General features: G+C 37.6%; 1 protein-coding gene across 23 annotated transcripts in view; it reads left to right on the forward strand.

Annotated features, from left to right (window-relative positions):
• SOX6 (SRY-box transcription factor 6) overlaps positions 1-18,556 on the forward strand; it is a 451,795-nt gene that overhangs the window by 81,515 nt on the left and 351,724 nt on the right. For 10 of the 23 annotated variants that reach the window (XM_037899741.2, XM_037899724.2, XM_037899719.2 and 7 more), the window contains one exon: positions 1,172-1,207. The exons of the other annotated variants lie outside the window; for them this stretch is intronic. The gene's annotated coding sequence lies outside the window, so the exon portion shown is untranslated. The remainder of the gene's footprint in view (positions 1-1,171; positions 1,208-18,556) is intronic. 23 annotated transcript variants of the gene reach the window in all.

The raw sequence follows: 18,556 nt of genomic DNA on the forward strand, positions 1-18,556 counted from the left end.
ACCTTTAAAATCCCTCCTGGCCAGAGGAAAAACCCTTTCACCTGTAAAGGGTTAAGAAGCTAGGATAACCTCGTTGGCACCTGACCAAAATGACCAATGAGGAGACAAGATACTTTCAAAGCTGGAGGGGGCGGGGAGAAACAAAGGTTCTCTCTGTCTGTGTGATGCTTTTGTCGGGAACAGAAAGGAATGGAGTCTTAGAACTTTAGTAAGTAATCTAGCTAGATATGCGTCAGATTCTGTTTTGTTTACATGGCTGAGAAAATAAGCTGTGCTGGATGGAATGTATATTCCTGTTTTTGTGTCTTTGTGTAATTTAAGATTTTGCCAAGAGGGATTCTCTATGTTTTGAATCTGATTACCCTGTAAGGTATTTACCATCCTGATTTTACAAAGGTGATTCTTTTACTTTTTTTCTTCAAATAAAATTCTTCTTTTAAGAACCTGATTGCTTTTTCATTGTTCTTAAGGTCCAAGGGTTTGGGTCTGTGTTCACCTATGCAAATTGGTGAGGATTTTTATCAAGCCTTTCCCAGGAAAGGGGATATAGGGTTTGGGGAGGATTTGGGGGGAAAGACGTTTCCAAGCGGGCTCTTTTCCGATTATATATATTTGTTAGATGCTTGGTGGTGGCAGCAATAAAGTCCAAGGACAAAAGGTAAAATAGTTTGTACCTTGGGGAAGTTTTAACCTAAGCTGGTAAAAATAAGCTTAGGGGGTTTTCATGCAGGTCCCCACATCTGTACCCTAGAGTTCAGAGTGGGGAAGGAACCTTGACAGCATCCTTTATTGGAAGTCAGATGCTACTGAGGAAAGGAGCACTCAAGGAATACCAGGCCATTGTGGAGAAGCTAAATTAATTCTTTGCATCATTCTTCGTTGTAGCGGATGTGAGGGAGATGCCCACACATGAGCCATTCTTTTTAGGTGACAAATCTGAGGAACTGTGTCAGATGGAGCTATCAATAGTGGTGGTTTTGGAATGAATTGACAAATTAAACAGTAATAAGTCATCCGGACCAGATGCTATCTACTCAAGAGTTCTGAAGGAACTCAAATATGAAATTGCAGAACTAACAACTGTGATATGCAATCTATTGCTTAAATCAGCGTTTGTACCAGATGACTGGGAGTAACTAATGTAACACTTTTTTTTTTTTTTTTTTTAAAGAGAGGCTTCAGAGGCAATCCTGGCAATTACAGGCAGGTAAGCCTAACTCCAGTATCTGGCAAATTAGTTGAAACTGTAGTAAAGAACAGAATTATGAGATGCATAGATGAACGGGATATGTTGGGGGAGAGTCAACATGGCTTTTGTAATGGGCAATCATACCTCACCAATCGATTAGAATTCTTTGGTGGTGTCAGGGTGTCAAACACATGGACAGTTGATATAGTTAGTATACTCGGACTTTCAGAAAGCCTTTGACAAGGGCCCACATACAAGGCTCTTTGGTAAAGTAAGCAGTCATGCGATAAGAGGGGAGGTCTCTCATGAATTAGTAACTCGTTAAAAGATAGGAAATAAAGGGTAGGAATAAGTGATTAGTTTTCACAATGGAGAGAGGAGAATACCAGGGTCCCCCAGAGATCTGTACTGGAACCAGTGCCGTTCAACAGATTCACAAATGATCTGGAAAAGGGGTAGACACTGAAGGTGGCAAAGTTTGCAGACAATACAGAATTATGGAAGATAGTTAAGTCCAAAGATGACTGTGAAGAGCTACAAAAGGGTCTCACACAACTGGGTGATTGGGCAACAAAATGGTAGATGAAATTTAATGTTGTGATATTTGCAAAGTAATGCACGCTAGAAAAAAAAATCACCTCAACTATACATACAAAATGATGGGGTCTAAATTAGCTGTTACCACTCAAGAAAGAAATCTTGGAGGTGTTGTGGATAGTTCGCTGAAAACATCTGCTCAGGTTGCAGTGGCAGTCAAAAGATCTAACAATATTAGGAAACATTAGGAAAGGGATAGATAAAACCACAAATATCATCATGCCACTACATGAATCCCTGGTGTGCCCATCCTTCACTATTGGGTGCAGTTCTGGTACCGCCACTAAAAATATACATTAGAATTTGAAAAGGTACAGAGGACAACAAAAATGATTAGGGGTGTGGAACAGCTTCCATATGAGGAGAGATTAAAAGTGTTTAGTGTTCAGCTTAGAAAAGAGATGACTAAGAGGGGCTATGATAGAGGTCTATAAAATCATGAATGGTGTGGAGAAAGTGAATAGGAAAATGTTATTTACTCCTTCACATAACACCAGAACCAGGAGTCACCCAGTGAAATTAGTAGGCAGCAGGTTTAAAACAAACATAGGGAAATACTTCTTCACACAGCCAACTGTGGAACTTGTTGCTAGGGGTGTTGTGAAGACCAAAAGTATAACTGAGTTTAAAAAAAAAATAAGAAAAGTTCAGGGAGGATAGATCCATCAATGGTTATCAGTCAAGATAGTCAGTGGTGCAATCTCATGCTCTGGGTATCTCTGACTGCCAGAAGTTGGGACTGGGTGACAGGATGGATCACTTGATAACTTGCCCCATTCTGTTCGTTCCCTCTGACACATCTATCACCGGCCACTATTGGAAAAGAGGCTACTGGGCTAGATTGACCATCTTGGTCTGATCCAGTATGACCATTCTTGTGTTTTTATGACCTTTTTAAAGGTTTTTTTTTTAAATAGGCACACCAAAAGTGAGGATCCAATATATAATATCCTGACTGTACATGGAATATGTACCTCTTTAATCAAATTGAATAAATTTTAGGATTAAATAGCCTTAAAGCCCTGATGCACAAAAGCACTTAAGCATGTGCAGAAGTCCTGGTGAAGTCACTGGGGGTTAAAACATGTGCTTAAGTGCTATGCCTGATTGGGGAGTAAATCAATAAACAATGAAAACAATCAAGTCATACACTCTGTTATAAAATGCAACTCACAATGTTGTATTCTCGTTAATACAGTTTCAGAAAGGCCATTAGGTTCATGCGATTAATGTGTGAGGTTAATATCCACAATTTGCCAGGTCTGTTACAAAGGGATTTTGTTGGTCCTTGTACAAAATTTTTCTTAATTTTTAATTTTAGTAGTCCTTTGATATCTTCAAATTAGAATTTAAATAGAAAGTATGCAACCTTTGCAAGAAAATAGATCTGTAATTCAAGTTCTAAAATTATGTATGGAAAGGAAATAAAGGTGTATTTGAGAGAGCAGTGTTAATCAGACTCCTCAGTGGAGTCTGAAGGAGACACTTCGTGCCACTGTTTTGTGCAGTAGATCATGAAAGCGGAGTTGTAAATGTCATTGTGCTACAAGTACAGTAGTAAAATCTTTTTATTAATCGTAAGGTTAGTTCAATAGCTTTGCTTTCAGCTTCTCTGTACAAAACACTGTTCATGGAAATGTTATTCATGGATTTGCTCTTGCCCAGCAAAATCATAAAGTCCAACTTGGCTTTTTGACACTAACTAAACTATCTGGATTAGGTAAAGCTGATCTTAAAAGAGAGAAATTGGATACTTGGCAAACCCAGCCGATATTTAGAGACACTCTTGGAGCTGATAAGAGTCATCATAAATTTAAACATTACCTTGCTGTGCACAGAAACCACACTAATAAATGGCTTTGAATTTTTTATGAATGACTGAGCATCCTGTTTCCCTAATAAGTCCAAACTGTTTTTTTATTATTTTTTTGGATGAAGGATGCTGTAGAGAAGCTACTGATGAGGTGTCATATAATTTTACAAGTTGCATAACTGCTTTTAACTACTAAACTCTCTCTGATTAAAATAACAATTGAGCTTGTAATTTTTCTGAACAGCTGCTGCTATAAGGGGTCATTACCTTGGAGAGCTTTGAAATAATCGTACTCCTAATACATGAGTTATGTAGCCATGTTTTACAGCAATGCACAAAGTTTAAAGCCTATAGTAGAATGTTATTTGAAAGCTGTCAAACCATGTTAAAAAAGACTGCATCGTCAAAGGCCCTTGTGGCCAGGATTCAACATGTAGCCTTGTCTTACTCATTATAAAATGCATGTTTATAAAGTTCCACAGAGCATCCAATTCCCAATTCACTTATATCAGCAAGACTTAACTTGCTCATTAATCTAAATTCTTTTGCAACTTTAATCTACATGTTTAATTAATCATAAAATGAGGCGGTAAGTAATTTCAGCAATGTGTGGCTTGTTATCAGATGCATTTAATCACTCTTCTGTGAGCTCATTTGGAAACACCTGAAGATGTCGAGAGCAGTTTGAATAAGCATAAATTATTCTTTGTCAGTGTACTTCACTCAACTAATAAGACATTAATTTAAAAGGTACTGTTCGTCATTTTTAGATCTTCACCAATATTTTTAGCTTAGCAATATAAGTCTAATTGTATATACTGTATGATTCACAACAGAGTGCCCAACACTGAAAAGGGTAAGAATTTTATTGAATTCATTCTCATTTACATGTAATTATATCATGTAATCTTAGTTTTAATGAGGATTAACCATAGTTATCAAATGTCTTAAGTATTCAAACATTTTTGGAATAAGCTGCTAATTAATTAAAATGTTAAAAATTATGAGATGATACAGAGAATTCTGGGATCTTAATTCTTCTACATATGTGCTTGATAAGTCTGACAATGTTTGGAAACCATATCACATCATTTTCTCCTGTAGATATTACATAGGTAGCTCAAACATATGTGGAATTAGCTTTTAATGATGACGAAACAAGAGCTACAACAATAGTCAACTATTTTACGTGAATGGATGTTCTCAGATACTTACATGAGGTTATGTAGGGTGGAAAATAACATTCCCATTTTTTCTTGTCACTTAACTGTTGTTCAGTCAGTGATGGCATTCTAAAAAATAAGACATGACCTCAGAGCAGATAACTCACAGGAACTGAGTGAGTAATATATCTCTGGAAGTCAGAAGTATGGGAATAAAAATTGCCTTTTACAGAATGTCATCACCTCTCCTATTTATGCAGTGAGAGGGGATGACATTCTATCAAATCATTATTTCACTGGAAATACATTTATTTACCTGCCATGGAGCCTCTCAGTTAGTCTTGCTTTTGAACACTGAAACCTTTACTGGTTGTCTTGAACGTTCCAATATGGATCATAACATGAAAAATGGGGCAGATACTGAGTTTTGAAACAAAATACAACTCACTTCTCTAGATTTTTCTTTATTGTATGCACCACCTATGAATGAGTCCTGGTCTTCTCTGACTGAGCTGTGCTTTAGTAAGAGTAATATTATTTGAAATGCCTTTCCTTTGCTACAGTATTAAAGGTGCCTGCACCATTTAAACTATAGCTGTAAATTGGGGTAGTTGCTTTCTGCCTCCTCCTGTTTTTCTTTTCTTTTCTTTTCTTTTCTTTTCTTTTCTTTTCTTTTCTTTTCTTTTGAGCGTATGTTCCTTTCTACCACAGTTTTGTTCTTACTTTTATTCAGTCTTCCATTCCAGATGGAAGAGACTGTTTGTTCATTTGTTTGTTTCTAGAGTGCTAAGAATTTGAGAACAGTAAAGCTTTGGCAGCATCATTTAGTACTAACCACCAGCCTGGACAGTTGAACATCATTCTATGAAACCACAAAAAAACTATATACAGATTGCATTTAGTGTCTGACAAAAACACACACAAACAAGGAAATATGAGCTCCTTCTGGGCCTTCCTCCATGTAAAAGTTTTTATTTTTATTTTTTATTTTTTTAACTAATGGCCTGCAAAATGTCTTTGCAAAAATCTGCATTTGAGTTTCAGGGACTTACATAGTGGCAGAATTCAGTAAACTAAAAAGTGATCAATCTGATTTTTTTAAATTGCTCCCAGTTTAGAGCTTGTATACCAGTAAATGTTCTCAAGTGTTTCACAATGTAGCCTTTCCAAAAGTCTAATCTGTCTGTCTTTCCCATATCAGGAGTGATATCTTCATATATTCTTATTGTGGCCAAGCAGACACCAGTCAAAATATGCAGCTACTGTTAGACTCCCTGGAACAGTGGACACCAGTAAAATCTTATCATTGCTGTTTGAAAGTACTTAACATTACTGTGGTACTTGTATTATTCCCTAGAAGTTTCACAAGTACCTCATTAGGGTAAATTACTCAATAGATAAATTATAAAGATTTTCATGCTAATCACTTTTGGTATTGAGTCAAACGGAACATTAAAACCACCTGTTAATATCCAAATTGTATCTCTTTAATACTAAATACATTCAATTTGCATAATACTTGGTATTGACCCCATATAGAAGGCTCCAAATTTAGATTTTCTAAATCTCATTTAGGCCTTTATTTATTCCTTGGAGTCTCTGTAACCTGCATCAAGCCAAATACTTTTATTGACCCTTAAGTCTCATATTGAACATTTTTTTTGTAAGTGGGCTTCATAAAGGTGTTAAGATTTTAAAATATTTGCAAGCACATTTTTTGTTACTACAAGTCCTCATAACAGTGTTATTACATTTGCATTGTATTCCAGTATTGAGAACCTAAAGCATTCAAAAATTGAGTCTAGCCCTAAAAAAACCTGGGATTAATGGAAAAAAAACCCACCAAACCCTCTGCATCTTTTATTTTGCCGTCTAGAGTTTGAGTCTTTAGAATTCACATTTTCAAGCTTTTCTCTACAACCAATGAGGGTTAAACGCTTGCTTTTAAAAAAGTGAAGGCTTAAATTCTGATATGTTCACATGACTCCAAGATTTGGCGTTTTCAGCAAAACACTAAAATTGTAAGACACAATACGTTTGTAAAAGTTGACACTACTGATATTCCTTTACAATAGGGCAGATTTTGTCAATAGATAATGCACCTAAACTGGTAGATGTAAAGAGAAAGTGATAATTTTGGGAACTGGTAATAGCGCATACTTCCTCAGCACAAATTATTTATTCCTGTGCTCCTGATTCACTTGTGGTGCCAGTTCCCACACTCTAGGGAAAAGGATAAAGATATGCATATGCCAAGATGAAGACAGTACTTTATAAAATGCTGAGGTTTTATTCATTTCCACCATGTAAACTCATAGCACAGGTTGAGATACTGCATGAACAAATTATGCCAAAAATACATCTACATTAAAAATGAAATAACTAGATAGAATAGTGAAAAATTCCTTTCAAGAGGGGAAAAATAAGTCAGAAAACACAACACACAGAAGATTATATATGAAGAGTGGTGACTTTCCTGCTAATTCACCGTATCTAAGAGAATGTTTCCACATTTCCCAAAATTTCCAGTGTGTGATCCTGACTCTACATTTTAGTCAAACTAGCTTGAGTGATTGGAAAAATTTTCTCTGTCGCTGAAAGAACATGCCGCAAAGTGTGGTGTTCTTCTGTTCTCCACAGGAGATGAAGTGTGTCATGTATTCAAGATGCTCTCTTGTCCTAAAAATAAAATAGCACTTGTGCTAAGTCAACTTTCCCGACAGATAGTTGAGCCTGTGTATAGTGAATACTAGTATGGTGAACTACAAGAGGGAATTCTGAATTATTTGAGGCACAGTGCCAATGTGTTTCATCTATTAAATGAATTACCTCAGTGTAAGAGGTCCCTATGGGGGTACTACAGACTTCACAGAAATATAGCCTTTGAGTATTATTTTCCACAGGATGCCTCAAGAAAAGTGAGGAAACCCAGATGAGTACCTAGGACACCTAATAATATCATACTCTGGGATGCAATCCAGACCGGGATGTTGTCACCGCTTGCCTTGCAACTTGGGTACCTTACAATGCTTTGCTGCTGTAGCTCCCAGTTTGGGATGCTCACAGCCAGCATACGAGCATGCAAGTCCCACCCAGAGTGTCTGTGTGCTAGACCTGTCTGCAGTCCCCCAGGTCCACTCTGGCTTCCCCCAGCCTTGGTTACAGCCAGCAAGGTGACCCTCAACACATGCCCAGTCCCGAATTTCCCTCAAACCGTGTTCCCTGGAGTGTCCTCCTTCCCAGCCATGAGTAACTTTCAGTGAGGACCTGAAGAAGAGCTCTGTGTAGCTTGAAAACATGTCTCCTTCACCAACCAAAGTTGGTCCAATAAACAATATTACCTCACCCACCTTCTCTCTTTAATAACTCACTGCAATTTACCATATGTTGATCAGGAAATCCTAGGACAGACAGTACTGTCAAGGTAGAGTTTCTGTCTAATGTAGTGGGAGAGCAAACAATCTTTCTATTTGTAAAATGAGAAAAAATTGTGTTTGTATGAAGATTTCTAATAAACCTTTAGAGGCACGCATTTAATGCTCTGGACACAGTTCCATAAAGGTCTCTTTTGGAGAGAAAAATGTTGCAGCCCCTCTGCCTGGTACATGTTTAAAAAAACAAAAGGCTTTTGGCCTCACAGTCACTGCTTGCTGCAGTCTGGATGTACCTCTTGATGCGGAGACCTCAGTGGCAATTCACACACAGCCCTTAAGCCATTAGTGTATGAACTTTGTGTTATTTTTTTATTTTTATTTTCTTTCTGTATTCAAATGTAATTTTAAAACCCCCCACCAACATTGACTAGCTCCAAAATGTTTGTTGTCAAAGTTCTAGAATATTTAATCTTCCAAGTCTAACAATTTTTCAGCATTCTACAGAAAACCATGAAAATTGCTCACTACAGATGGTGCCAACCGGCAAAAAATAAGTTATACTGATTGCTACTGGTTGGTTGCCTGACAAAATTCTCTTGTTGCTAGTCTCTGTTTTGGTCAACAGTTCAGAACCTCTTTGTATCAGGTTCATCAGAAAAATGAGTCCAAGTGAAAATGTGATGACCCAGCAGAAAATAGAAACCTAAGAAACTTGCTAACCAGTTCAGGAGATAGATGATTCCAATTCTCAAGGTGCTTGAGGGAAAATCCTTTAAGAACACATAGCCATATAACAAACAGCCTGAGCCCTGTCACCCTGAATTGCTAGATCATCAGAATGAAAAGCACTATAGTAAGAGACAGTAAAGGCTAAAATTCAAACATTTTCTATGATTTCATCCAGAAAGTGAAGCTGATGACATTTTAGATGACCTCCTTTGTTGGACCTGCCTCCCTCAAAACCTCCTCCACATGAGCCAAGCTGACCTATTCTGAGAACAGCAGTCAATGCTATGCTTAGTGATCACAGGACAGACCACCAGTGTTCTTCAGGGACTCTGTCACATGAAAAGAAACCATTAAGATTAATAAGATTTCAAAATTGCTCATCTACTCTAAAGTAAAGCATTACTGTTTCCATTTCTTCAACCAGGGTGTAAAAGAGGAAGTATGTAAAGCCCTGGAAAGATTCCTTCTGTGCTCTGGATAAACAATTATTCTGTAGTGAAATAAAGATACTAACTACGCCCTTCTATAGTATTCCAAACTTTGCACAAGACCCAATACAAGTTTGGACAGGAAACACTGGGTCTCACACAGATCAGTTCTGTGTAGCCATCTGCCTTGGCAGGGAGTAAGGTAAAAACTGATTTTTTTTTTGTACCCTTAATTTGTAACCTTTTACCTTTGTACCCTTTTTTTGTACCCTTATTCTCGGTGTCTGAATTGGTCACACTTTATGTTAAGGGTATAGTTTACAAAAGGTTAATAATTTATTAATGGATGGTATAAGCATGTTACAGACATGAGTAGTATTAGATCTGTTTGGAAAATAGGGGAGTTTTCCACAATTTTTTTGACATTTGACTGAAAAATATTTGGGTTTTGTGTTCTCAATTTTCAGATGAAAAATCTATTTTTTGTTGTTGAGGAAAACAGACGCTTTCTGCAAAAAATGTTTAGTTGAAAGCTCAATTTGCTGCTGAAAAAAGGTTATGAATAAACATTTCACTAGCCTTTAGGAGTATGCATTATAGATGGTTATAAACATAGCAGTAGATGGTGTTACAGATGGCTAAGGCAACCTACTGATTTGTTGGACTCTTTAACATTCTATAGAAATGGATTAATTGTTTATTAAAACAGTAGAGTCTTAGTATGCTGGAGAATGGAAGGGGCTGCGTTGAGAGTGCCCCTTCCAGCTAGTGCCAGTATTCCTTCACATCCTTGGCTGTTTGGCCAGCTAACGCTAGGTCAAGACCCAGATGTACAACTCATGCTCACTGCCTCAGAACATGGAACATCAGGCTTCTCTCAGAGACAAGAGATTCAGGGAAGCCATTGCAGGACACAGAAAGCCATTTTTCGCATCATGCCCTGGGCTTCCAACTAGAGATGGAGACACCATTTAAATCAAGAAAGTCTCTACTGTTTTGCTCTGTTGTCCAAATAAGCAAGGAAAGAGCTTTATTGGCTCCTTTATGTATGCAGTTTTTACAGATTTAATGTTAATTTGATGTTTGTTGGGATTTGATTTAGGAATCCAGTGGAACAGCTGGATGATATGGAATTTTTATTTGCCTGAAAAGGTGCTATCAAGGATCAATGAAGAGCCCTAGGTCCTGTTAACAGACTTTAGACAAACTCTTTTAACACTGTAACTGGATTTCTAGAGCTGATTAGGCTTGAAGTACTGCTGTCAGTCATTCCCAGGGAACAGTCTCAACTGTGACACCAGTGGAATTTGCTTGGATGAGTTCAGCTGATGTTATCAGAGCAGGGCATACACTCTCTAGGACTATGAAGGGTCGTGGGTGTTCAGGCTAGTCAGGATTTGCATCAAAGCCTGGAATTTAAACTATATCATAGGGCTGCATTGGGACTGAGTTATGTGGGGTCAGCTAGAGGAACTCTTGCTCAAATATGTGGTTAACATTTTTTTAATAGGGCCCTGAGGGATAGGCTGATGAAGTATTTAATGATGAATAAATGGCAGTACCACCAAACATATCAGAAATTGGGTTTCTGATTCACATAGTAACCTCTACCTCCTTTCCTCTCCCAGAATTTAATAGGCATTTTATTTTTAGCAATTTCTTGCTAAAAGAAGTGTGGGATAGGAGGAGGAAAATCAAAACAAATCAAATGAACTACTAAATAATTGCTTTACAATACTAATCGATATTTTCTTGTCCTATTTGTGCTTGGACAACAATTAGCTGTTTACATGGCTTATACAATGTACATATTTTTAAAAAACTGTAGGGCTGGGTTTACAAGGGGTAACGCCACTGATTTCAGCTCCAAATAGGTTAACTTACTAAATCTGTTTTAATTATATTTATAATTCATAATCATAAGGCAACACAAATAATACTTTGGTTATTGGTTTTTTTTATTTTATTATTATTGTTGGGTTCCTTTGTTGTGTGCTTTAATTATCTCCTTTCCCTGAAAAATAGTTTATTTTAACTTCACACACACACACACACACACACACACACACACACACACACTCTCTCTCTCTCTCTCTCTCTCTCTCTCTCTCTCTCTCTCTCTCTCACTCTGGACAGATGAAGTCCCTGCAATAATTATAAACTGTTCTTTTTATTATTGTGAATAGTAAATTTTGCTATGCATAATACTATAAGTTGGAAGTAAATCTATTTGTATTTAAATGATACAACATGATACATAATGTGATGCAAAGGGATGTGGTAAGTAGAAATTTGGGACAATGATACTAGTTTCAGCTAGGATAAAAGAAACCAACTGTATCTTTTTAAATTCCGGTTGCCATACTCATTGAAATCAGGTGTTGCGTTTCTAGAGCTTTAAAGTGATAAGTGGATAAATTATCCACAAGGAGAAAATGAAAATGTATTGTTTCAAGGTTAGCATAGCAGACCCAGAACCAAGAATTCTGGGTTCTAGTCCTAGTTTTACCAATGATATAACATTGGACAAACCATTAAATCTGTCTGTGCCAGTTTACCTATCTGTAAAATCCTACCTCACAGGATGGTTTTGAATATTAATTAATGACTATAAAGTGCTTTGAGATCCTCAGGTGAAGATTATGGAAGTGCACCTTATTATGTTGCTTTTATTACTTCAGTATTAGCATTTTATTTGTGTTACAGTAGTGCTTAAAGGCATCAACTGAAATTGGGGGCCCACTGAACAAGAGGCTGTACAAACATGTAGGGAGGGACAGTCCATTCCCTGGTGATCTTACAGTCTTAATTGACAAGACAGACTAAGGGTGGAGGAAAGGAAGTAGTATAATCTCCATTCTATTGATAGAGAACTGAGGCACAGCAAGATTAAGGTCATGTTTTCAAAAGTACTCAGCATTGGCGTAAATCTGTTTCTATTGATCTCAATGGTAAAACGCCACAAGCATGAACATGTTTGAAAGTTTCATAGATTCATAGAATTTAAGGACAGAATGGATGACTCTGATCACTAGGTCTGACCTCCTGCATAATACAGACTACAGGATTTTCCTCAAGTAAATCTTGCTTCAAGTCCAATTGCTGCGGTTGAACTAAGATTGAAAGACATCCAATCTTGATGAAAAAATTTCCGGTGATGGAGAATCCACCACAAGACTTGGTAGTTGTTCTAGTGCTTAACAATGGCTCCAGTGTTTAACAGCTTAAAATTTGTGCCTTATTTCTAGTCTGAATTTGTCTAGCTTCAACTTCTAGCCATTAGATCTTGTTATATCTTTGTCTGCTAGTTTGAAGAGAACTCTGTTCCACAGGGAAGTACTCAGAAGTACCTATATAGTCTGTGATCAAATTACACCATAACCTTCATTTTGTTAAACTAAACAGATTTGAGCCCTGTGAGTATCACGCTATCAGGCAATGGTGGGCAACCTGTGGACCGCATGCAGCCCATCAGAGTAATCTGATTGCGGGCTGCAAGATATTTTGCTGACATTGACTGTCTGCAGGCACGGCTCCCCACAGCTCCCAGTGGCCGTGGTTTGCCATTCCCCCGGGAGCTGCAGAGGCCATGCCTGCGGATGGTCAATGTCAGCAAAATGTCTCGTGGCCCACAATCAGATTGCCCTGATGGACCACATGTAGCCCACGAGCCACAGGTTGCCCATCACTGCTATAAGGCCTGTCTTAACCAAAGGCTTCCTTCCTTTCTGTATACCTTGCAAATATTTTTTTCCTAATCACACATATGTGTCTCATATAGCCACTGTAGCTATTGTACATATCCCTTATTTGCTATGTTAGAATAAACTGACTGGATAAGATCAGTTCGTCTTTATGTTAGTCTTGGTCATGCTAGCTGTTCTTTTAAACTCATTTGCGCTTGCTTTAAAAGAGTTTAATTTTTTGTGAAGTTTCAGTATAAAAGAGTAGAGACCCATTTATAATTTTGAGGAACTGTACTGCAAGAAACTGTTGTTTCTTACTGCATTCTCTGTATATTTCCTACCTCTGAATGTAGCAAATAATAGCGAGTTTAAATTTGCTCAAGAGGCTGCCATAGCATTATGTCTACTGTGATGTGTCTCTTAAGTTGAAAAGTTTCCCACTAAGTAGAGAAAATTGTCAGAGAAACAACTAATTAATCTCTGCTCCTTTACAGCTGTGTAATGCTATGCATAACTAAAAGTCCTGTTAAATTAATTAATGATTTCAATTATGAACTTTTCTCCAAAATGTTATGATTCATATCAGGCTGATAATGCAGTGACCTGGGAGTGTGAAATCTGTGTTATGTAGAGAGTTGCCAGTTAATTGATTCACGAATTATTTAAAGTTTGTTGCACCCATGGGAGTGCTCAGATCCATGACAGCTATTTCTTAAAATGTACAAACTCTTTCTTTTTTTCATATTGGCAATTTCTAGTGCCCATTTCTAGTTAATATGATAGTTTAAAGACTTTTCTGGGTTCTTTCAGTGTCACAGTGAATATATGTGAAAAACACACTGTATACCTATCAATGAGAAAAAGTTAATCTCTTGTCAAGTAATATATTTTATGGCATCTTTTTTATGCCTATTATTTTTACATTTTTGAAAGTTTCTGTTCATTTTACCTATGCTTGGTTATCATACAATTCAGTTCTGTTTGCTCCACAGGAAGCATCATTTATTGCAAAAGGTAATAGAGCTAGAGTTTCTTAAAAAGCTTCTAATGATTAAATGAAAGATATTTCATACAGTGCTGTAGTAAGAGGCAATTCTACTGTCTAGATTATCAGTAATTGTGCTAGCCTCCACTCCGGAATTTAAAGTGGTCAAACTCTGTATTTCAGAGGTGTCATGCCTCTGTAAGTGCAACAGTTTCAGCAGCAAGTCTTTCTACCCACGACAGCATGATAGGGACGACTAAGAGTATTCTGTATAATTGGATCATATTTATTGTTTTAGTCCATAACTTGCACAACAACTAAAAATTGAAGTGTACACAGAATAGAACAGAAGCAGGTATTAAAGCATGTTAAAATATTGTTAATATTTTATAATCCTTTATTAAAATTGTATTAATGTTATTAAAGTGCACTTGGGTTGACTTTAGTGTTGTATAACATGACCATTAGTGCGAATCCCTTTGAGGTCAGAGGAAAGGCTGCACGTGGCTGCTGGGGTCGGAGGAGAGACTTGTAAGCACTAACACTGAGGAGGTGTGTGTATCACTCTGAAGATTGGGGGTGACTGAGGTTTTTTGCAGACTAAAATATTGTTACTTTTTTTTTCTTTGCGATCAAAATACAGGGGATTGGTTGTAGGCAGCAAATGTAATGATTTTAGACAGTCTCAGTTAAATACTCTATCTAGTGCCAACAATATTCATAAGTGAAGGAAACAGGATGTTCCTCATTTAGTAAGAGAAATGAATGATCTCTTCACCCAAAATTAGTTTATTTGGGTCAGAATGGCCTGGTGTGGAGAGTAATAGTACCCTAGCTATTCAGAGATCTAGCTTTTTCCATTTTTAACCACTTTTGTTAGCTCACTATTTCTTTTTAGTGTATCTTCCCTCTGCCCTTATACAATAAAATAAAATCAAACAAAGAAAGTATTTAAAAAAACCAAGTGCATTCTCTTTTATTGAAGTTGCTGCATTGCTGCAGGGCCCCAAAATTGCTGAAAAGGAAGCAAATTTAAACTAATATCTGCACTGTAGAAAATATACCATTTCAAATAGTGACTGAGTGACTGCTTCTGTTTTCTAAAATTAAGGAGCCTATAATCTCAGCACCATTAACAAGTGCTGTCATTCAGATACAGTGTCTGGCTGATTTAAATAAAATGAAATGAAGATAGTTGTTTCTGGTCCCTTGGCTTCACTCATTGCCATAAACATATGCTCTGCGTCCCGCTTCTTTCCATCTTATTTATGACTTTAATTTGTTGTGTGGGCTGCGCTAGAAATTAAATTTAATACAATTCTCCAAGGGACCCTGTCATATAATAACATGGTAATTTCTGTGTATCCTTTTGAAAAATGAGGAAATTAATTCTTCCTGACATGTTCTAATTATTCCAGTGTGAACGGCAAATCCGTTTTTCCCAGCCCCTGAAGTGTTATCGGCAAATGGCTGCTGTTCAAAGCTGAGGTGCTAATGCTGACCAGCAGTGCGTTTAATTTGAAACATGAGCAGACACCTTTCAACACACCTTTGTAATATTGGAGTACTGTACAGAAATTAATTCACTACTTATTTGGCAGCTTAGCCTGGGGGGTTATGGTTTTTTATTCATCAGTACAAAGACATGTTAGCACAATGTTTCCTGTTTCCTCAAGTGCTTTTGTGCCTGTGTTGCAGAGTATGGATTCAAAGTGTGTGATGGGTACCTATAATGTACAGAATAAAAAAGGGTACTCGGATACCTGACCACTACCAGTTGTATGTCGGAGTATATTTGCAATTTGGAGAGAGGTGCTACAAGGTCTTGAATGTTAACTCAATTACAATCTATCGTTAACAGTTTCAGTTGAAATTACATTGGAGAAATTATTTGGACCAACTTGCTGTGAAAGGGCTTTGCTACACAGATGCAGGTCTCAGTTCTGAAGATAAATTGACCCTTTCCATTTGTACCATATTCAAATTTATCTGAAAAAACAATCAGTACACTGTAATTTTAAAATACTTAGGTACCTTTGGCATGGATCAACTTTGGCAAAGTGGAAGAAGGTGAATTAATAGTAGGCACTGAAACTAATGATTTCTTGGCATTGGTGACTTTCAGAAAACTGCATATGGAGAGTTTCAGTGTGTTCATTTTGTGCAGGATTGCCAAGTAAACTCCTTCCCGAGTCCCATCTTTGTTATAAATATTGGGGTATTATCTATGTTAAATGCTCTTTTAGAATCCAGATAGGTGAAGATATAAAAGGAGCTTGGACTATACCAAGAAACAGGATGTGGCAAAAGCCACCATGCACCGTTAACATGTAAAATATCCACCCATAAGACCCTCATATATTTGTAAGTATGTGGTCAGTGGCTTGAAAAAGTGATAAAAACGTCATTATTGGCTGTGGTTTTTTGAAAATTCAAATAAATATTAATGTAACTTTTTATGAAGAAGCGTATGTGTTTTTCCAACTTAAAGTAAGTCAATGTATTAGTTACTAGTACCAATCACTTTACATGATGAAATACTTAATACTACACAATTATGTAGCTCTTTTCATCTGCCGGACACTTTAGAACGATGATCTAAGTGCTCCCTACCCTTCTTAGTTGTTATTATTTGTTAGCCCCACTGGTATACCTTACAGTGTATAATTCACAAAGACACAATCGTTGCACCAAGAAGGTTACAGTCTAAGCAAGACAGATGATGACATAAATTCACCAGTTCTCCAGGAGAATATCAAACGAGGCAGATCTGCACAATGACTGCATGTGGTGCAAGACGATGGAGAATCATGCTTGAAGTGTTTTAATAATACATTTGAATGAAGACCGGGAGATTTTTTTGGCTCACAAGAATGACGATGTTGCAAGAGCATGAACAACAGCAGGGACAAAGGTGAGACCAGGAGAAAATCTATAAAGGGAGTTGGTAGGAGGGCAGCATGGCTGGAGTGAAAGAAGCATGCAGGATAGTAGGAAGAACCTAGAACTGAGGGGTAAACTAAGAAATGTGAGTTAGGAATAAAATTGTGCAGAGGCTTAAAGGCAAGGTCCAGAAGCTCCTGAAGCTGATTTATAAGGTTAGGGGAAACTGGTGAAGGGCTTCCAGTAAGATCATTTCCACTGTAGCATTTTGGATAGATCAGAATGGAGTCGGGAGTGGGGGTGGGGAAGCAGAATAGGAGGCAGTTGCAGTAGTTAATTCAGGAAGTGACCAAGACATAAGCCCAGTTTTAGCAGCAAGGATGGAGAAGAAAATATAATTTTCAGAGATATTGCTTAAGAAGTGTTGGAAGAATTTGCTTGACAGCCTGAATATGGGGTGAAGTGGGGAAATAGTTGTTGAATGCGACAGTATATGTGAGCTAGGGTAAAGGAATTATAGGGATTGTAATTGAGGCTGCGAAGGTAGATGAGATCACACCAGGATAAGATTTAGGACGCCAAGATGATAGTATTAAGGATAGAAACCTCAGTGTATGGTGAGAGAGGGAAGTAGCCAGGAATGGAGAGAGAAGGGAAAGGATGAGAATAAGTACATAACATGAGAATGACCATAGTGAGTCAGACCAATGGTCCATTTAGCCCAGTATCCTGCCTTCCAACAGTGACCAATGCTAGATGCATCAAAGGGAATGAAAAGAACAGGGTAATTATCAAATGATCCATCCCCTGTCATCCAGTCTCAGCATCTGACAGTCAGAGGTTTGGGGTCACTCATTACATGGGGTTGTGTCCCTGACCATCTTGGCAAATAGACATTGATGGACCATGAACTTATCTAATTCTTTTTTGAAGCCAGTAATAATTTTGACCTTCACAGCATCCCTCAGCAATGAGTTCCCAGGTTGACTGTGCGTTGTGTGAAGAGCATAAAAGCATGAAATGCCAAAGGGAGTGAGAACCCAGTGACTGACTGGGTTGAAAGCAGGGGAGGAAATTGAGAAAGCTGAGAATAAAGAAAAGCAGCTTAGACTTTGCCAGGCAAAGGCTTCTGTAATCTTGGTGGAACAGTTTCAGTGGATAACAAGACACAGAAACCAGACTGCAGGGAATGCATGAGAATTAGAACAAGAAATTCAAAGCAGTGGGAATAGACCTATTCAAAAAGTTTAGAAACAAAGGGAAGGAAGCAGAAAGAGGAAGCGAGTTTGAAAGGCAAATTGAAGAGACAAATAGGATCAATCGAGGTTTATTTTATGATAGAATTACAAGAGGAGACGCAGGGAAGAATTAATCTCATTTTTACAGCTGAACTGTTGTACAGGGATTAGAACTTGGCTAAGAACAGAAAGTGAGAGAAAGTGAGTTGGTGTCAGAGCCATGATTAGAACTACTGGACAGTTGGAATGAGGTCTTTGCATTACACTCTACGCTGAAGAGTCTACCCTTTTCTCCATGTACACTGGGTTTTTTTGCATTAAATCTCAGTACATTGTGAGGAGAATGTTAGATATCCCTTCCACTAAGGGAAACTTGTACTATACAGTTATATGGACATCTGACATACTCATACAAAAGGTGAGAATTTCATGAGGGCTGCAAGTGAGTTAGACATTATCATAAAATTTCTG

The sequence above is a fragment of the Chelonia mydas genome, chromosome 6 (assembly GCF_015237465.2).
Source record: "Chelonia mydas isolate rCheMyd1 chromosome 6, rCheMyd1.pri.v2, whole genome shotgun sequence".
Classification (NCBI taxonomy): domain Eukaryota; kingdom Metazoa; phylum Chordata; order Testudines; family Cheloniidae; genus Chelonia; species Chelonia mydas.